Below are 5439 nucleotides of genomic sequence, written 5' to 3'. Positions count from 1 at the left end.
ACACTATCCCCAGGGAGGCAGGACAGTTCCCAACAGGATTTACCAGATGCTCTGCACTGGAGGCATTCACCAGGCATTGGACTAAGCCAGAAATAAAGGCAATATAATTGGTCTCTCATTTCACTATTGATCCTTGTATGAACTTGATCTTGGAGAAGTATGATAGCATCAAACCCCATCTGGAACTCCAACATACACTGGTTTTGTGCCACAACTTAGGTCTAATGGGGTTGTTGTTGTGTTATGTGCCATAGAGTCATCTGCGACTCATAGCGACCCTATGCACAACAGCCCTAAACCCTGCTCTATCCTGTGCCAACCACACTGCCTCCGACACACCCATCCCGATTACCCCAGTCACCAAATCCGGTTGCCTCTGAGACACTAAGTAAACTGGAGACTATTTTGTTGACTCTTGGTCTTCAAATGCCAACATCGCCTCCTCCAGCTTAGACACCCTTTGCAGATGAGATGTCCTTCATCGATGCTCCATGTCATCCAGTGTTTAAATCTTCCACATCCTTATCACACTGTGATAATTGTAGACCCACATGTTTATCTCCTCCACGGGAGTTCTTCTACTGCAGGGACTGTTTTTCATCTCTGCATTTGTGGTACTTTATAGGACTTAACACATGAGGCTCCCCTGTGCTGGTCACATAAAATCGGGTTAACAGTTCCTGTCCTTGAGAAGTGGAGTCTAGTGGATAAAACAGCTACAAAAATGAGTGACATTAATACCTCCAGACCGATGACAAATGTGCGAAGCTCTGAGAGATCTGTGGTCAAAGCATGGGCTGCTGAACAAAAAAATCAGGGATTCCAATCCACCAGTCATTCTACGGGAAAAAAGGAGAGGCAGCCACTTCTGCAAGGATCCAGATTCAGAAGCCTTACGGGGCAGATGTCATTTGCTCTACACACTGAGTTGAAATCAACTCAATGGCAGTGAGTTTTGAGGCAGATGGAGTTAAATGCTATGTGGGAATGGCACAGGACAGGGGAGTACTTCATTGTGAATGGGTCGCTATGGTGGTTGAACAGCAGCTAACAGGAGGGAAAGCTAAAAGGGACATTATTATAGAGTATGAAAATCATCATGCAAAAAGAGAGAAAGGTATTCCGCAGACAAGTAGCAGGCTAAAGGCACAGGGAGGCGGTGTAGCCTGGGAGCACCTTCGCCAAGCACAGCTGATTCTAGGAAGATACCCAAGTCTATGTCTTTACCAAGACACAGTGACATCTCATTCCATCTGCTCAGGGATCCTCAAGTGTGCTAACAAACTCAGCCAAGTTTTCTGAGGCCCGTCATCCCTTAGGAAATACATCTGAGGGTTTATCCTGGTGAGGAAAACTTTTGAATTTCAGACACAACCTAGAGGTGGCCACAAAGTTGAGTGCTGAGGTTTTTCCATGTGTGACTATAGCTCAACACACTGCTGTAGAGTGAGAACCTACTCAAGAGCTGACCCTGCAGTGGCTTTCCCAGGACTTGAACCATCAGAGAGTGGCAGTTGTGTGCCCCTAGGTCAGATGTGCAACTCTTTACAGATGACATCCTCAGAACTCCCTCACCACCCACTATCCTGGCAGGAATTCAAATGGAAATAATAGATGTCACTCCTCTAATGTGAACCTAGAATAGAACCGTCTCAGGGAGGGCTTTAATCTGCAATCAGGGAGCCCTGGTAATAGAGTCTCTAGAGATTGGGCAACCAACACCAATGCGTCCCTCTGGTGATTCAAACGCACCAGGGGTTCTGGGGTTCCACAGGAGGAGGCTGGAAAATTCCCATGTGATTTGCAGCCTTCCAAATCTTGCTGGAGGGTCGGCTAGGAGTCCACTGCAACTTGATGTCAATGATGTGATGAGTATCTGTAATTACTCAGCAAGGCTTAATAAAAAAGGCTATCTCAGGAGGGGGTAAAGGCCTACTGGTAAGAAAGCTGCACTGCAATCCCAAACACACACAGTTCAAATCTGCCAGCTGTTCCTTGAGAGAAAGATGGGCAATCTCCTCCAGTATGATTAAATTTCTCTGAAAACCCGCTGGAGGGCCAGCCATGGTTCATGTCCAGCTCATGACTAACCGTGACCCTATGAAGAGAGCTGAACTTTGCCCTATCTTACTTACACCATCCTCGGTCTCCAATACACTCAAGCCCATTGCTACAGATTTAAGTGTCTATTAAATCGTGTCTGATAACATTGTATTGTTCTGCCTCATAGGAAAAGAGATGAATCCTGCTAATGGCTTTTAATATACTGTCTAAAATCTACTATTTCAAAAACACAATAGGACAAGCAAATTGTGTTTTCTGTCTTGCCTTAAAATTTTGAAAATTAGACACTCTGAGACTAAACTCTCCTTTTTCAGTGTGGAAGTGTGTTTTACAGGTCATTATAAGGAAAAAATTTTTTACATGAACAGTGGTGAAAGGAGAAGAAATTATGTGTGAAGTTAAGGAATGCCCTAATTATGGATAAAATGCCATGAGATAGTCCTACCTAGAGGAAAAATCCCTAGTAACAAGAAAGCAATGCAAGGTGACAACGAACTTCTGAGGACATAAAAATGTCATTACTGTCTTTTGGGAGATTGGATAAAAGTTACCATAATAAACAGCTGACCAAGTTAGAACCCTCTTCATCAAAATTCTAACATATGTATGTGTGAAAATGCCTCCATAAAAGTTCACATCTGGTTATATGATATGAATAAGGAAAATGACTTTACAAACACTCCTTGGCGAGTACTATTTGCAGAAAAACATATATATGTAGACATACATATATACACATGTGGATGTGCAGACACACACAGTACAAGTTGTTTTCATGCAGTCTTTCTCGCTAATCTTTGTAACCACCACCAGATGACTGAGTAGGATTATGCAAATAAGGTTCTTGTGGCTCAGCAAAGGGATTGGACAGATGGCTGAAGTAAGTAAAGTGCTTGCACCCTTGTGCCCTGGAATCGGTTGTAATTTATGGCTACTAACACAAGGAGGCTCTGACTGCTCCTGCGGCCTCCTCGGTCACTGCCATGTGTGCACCACTGTTGTAGCCACTGTGCCAATCCATCTCATGGAGGGTCTTCTGGCTTTCTTGGACCCTCTACTTTCCTAAGCATGATATCCTCCAGGGAGTGGTCCCTTCCGGTATCATGTCCAAATTCGTAGCATAGTCTTCCCAGCCTCATCACTAGGAAGCATTATGGTTCTATCTCCTCCAAGACAGATTTGCTCTTTCTTCTGGGAGTTGAGGGATATTGTTGGGACAGGGTGACAAGGTATATGGAAATGTGGAACTGTAACAGGAGCAATGGTTCATCTCACCACCTTACTGGGCTTAAAATGAGTCACTGAAGAGGTGAAAAGAGGAGATCTGACTATGGCCAGGAAGGGACAGGAGCAGAGCATGTGCTCTGGAATCTGTGCTGAGGAACTGCCTGGACCGGCAGCTCTAACACCTGTGATAGTGAAAGATGGTGGGAAGCAGCAGGCAGAAAAACGGTAACCGCACAGGCACTACAACCTGAAGACTAAGAGGAGATGGCAGAGTCTCCCAACTCACAGGGCAAGAGCTGAGTGCCTTCAGCCCAAGGCCTCCTGGCAGAGTGTGGAGCCTCTGGGCACTCAGTGGTGGAGCTAAAGCTTGAGAAGTAGAGCAGAGGGGTGAAGACACCCATGAGGAAAGCCAAGCAGCAGCCGTCCTGACCAAAGAACTATCTCCTGAGTCGCTTCTAATCCTGAATTGTAACCTGCTACTTCTCTAATGGAGCTCTGGGGACCTACGGGGGCTGTGTTGCCAATCCAAAGGCATGCAGTTCAAATCCACCAGCTGCTCTTTGAGAAAAAGATGGGAAATCTCTGAAAACCCGCTGGAGGGTCAATTATGCGTCAGTTCTAACTCAAAGGCACATAACAACTTCTCTTATAAACCCATCACTGTTGAGTATTGTTTGAGTTCTGTATGGCCATTCTGATGAATTTTCAAACCCAGTAGAGAAGTGGGACTGTCATGGAAAGGGCTGGAAAGAGAAGGTATCATTAGCCTCCACTTTGTTAAGAATCAGCCCTGGGTTAACGCTGCTCGCTCCGCTCGTGAAATTAGAAGTGGTCAAGCACCTCTACTTCACCATTCTTTATATGTTTATTGCTTGTTTGGTACCATCCAGTCAGGACCAACTAATAGCTGACCCTCCAGCAGGGTTTCAGCAGCAGTAAATCGCACAGGAGACTGCCCATCTTCCTCCTGCAGAACAACTGGTGGATTCCAACCACATGCCTTTGGGTTGGCAGCACTGTTCCTTACCACTCGCTACAAGAAAGGTCAGCTCAATATTCATTCTGCATAGACTAGAAAAAAAGATTATAACACCCTTGTGTTCTTTTAAACTGAGTCATAGTTATTAAAGAGAAGGGGTACAATATAAAATGTATGCTATGCTGTATGCATTCACTAGTAAAATCTTTTCAATGTCTTTTATTCTTTAAAAAAGCTTACATGGCATCCAAATTATGTTAAAATGAAAACATTTTAAAACTATTCGTTTTACCTATATGAGGAGGAGATAAAATAGATGAATGGGGCCGTCTAAGAATCAAATCCCTATGTACATCCAAAAACTTCTCCAACAGGGCAAAAAGGGAAGCCACAGACTGGGAAAAAGTATTTGGTAATGACATGTCAGATAAGGGAGTTATATCTAGAATTTATAAAAGACTAGAACACCACAAGAAGATAAAGGTAAATAATCCAATAGAAAAATGAGCACAGGATATGAACAGATACTTCACCAAAGTCTTCTCATTCAGATGGCTAACAAGCACATGAAGAAATGTTCAAAATCCCTAGCTCTAAGAGAGATGCAAATTAAAACAACTATGAGATATCATCTCACCCCAGTCAGAATGGCAAAATTTAACAGAACAACAAACAACAAATGCTGGCGAGGTTGTGGAGAAACTGGAACCCTTAATCACTGTTGGTGGTAATGTAAAATGGTGCAGCCACTGTGGAAGGCAGAATGGCGCTTTCTCAAAAAGTTGCAAATAAAGATACCATTTGACCCAGCAATTCCACTACTGGGAATATACTCCAAAGAGACCATACTGCCACCCAAGTAGATATATGCACACCTGTGTTTACCGCAGCGTTGTTCATGATAGCAAGGAGGTGGAAACAACCTAAGTGCCCATCTACAAACGAATGGATAGAGAAGCTGTGGTATATTCACACAATGGAATACTACACTGCATTGAAAAACAAGGAACTCATGCAGCATTATTCAAAATAGGTGGCCCTGGAGGACATTATGCAGAGTGAAGTTCCTCAGTCACAAAAGGACAAATACTGCATGGTGCCACTGTTATAAAACAGGACTGACATCGGGGTTGGGGGGAGACAGAAAGATGGGTTAAATAATGTATACT

Source organism: Elephantulus edwardii, unplaced genomic scaffold, assembly GCF_000299155.1.
Source record: "Elephantulus edwardii isolate Elephantulus edwardi_28Jun2011 unplaced genomic scaffold, EleEdw1.0 scaffold00052, whole genome shotgun sequence".
Classification (NCBI taxonomy): Eukaryota; Metazoa; Chordata; class Mammalia; order Macroscelidea; family Macroscelididae; genus Elephantulus; species Elephantulus edwardii.
This window is presented reverse-complemented; position numbering follows the sequence as displayed.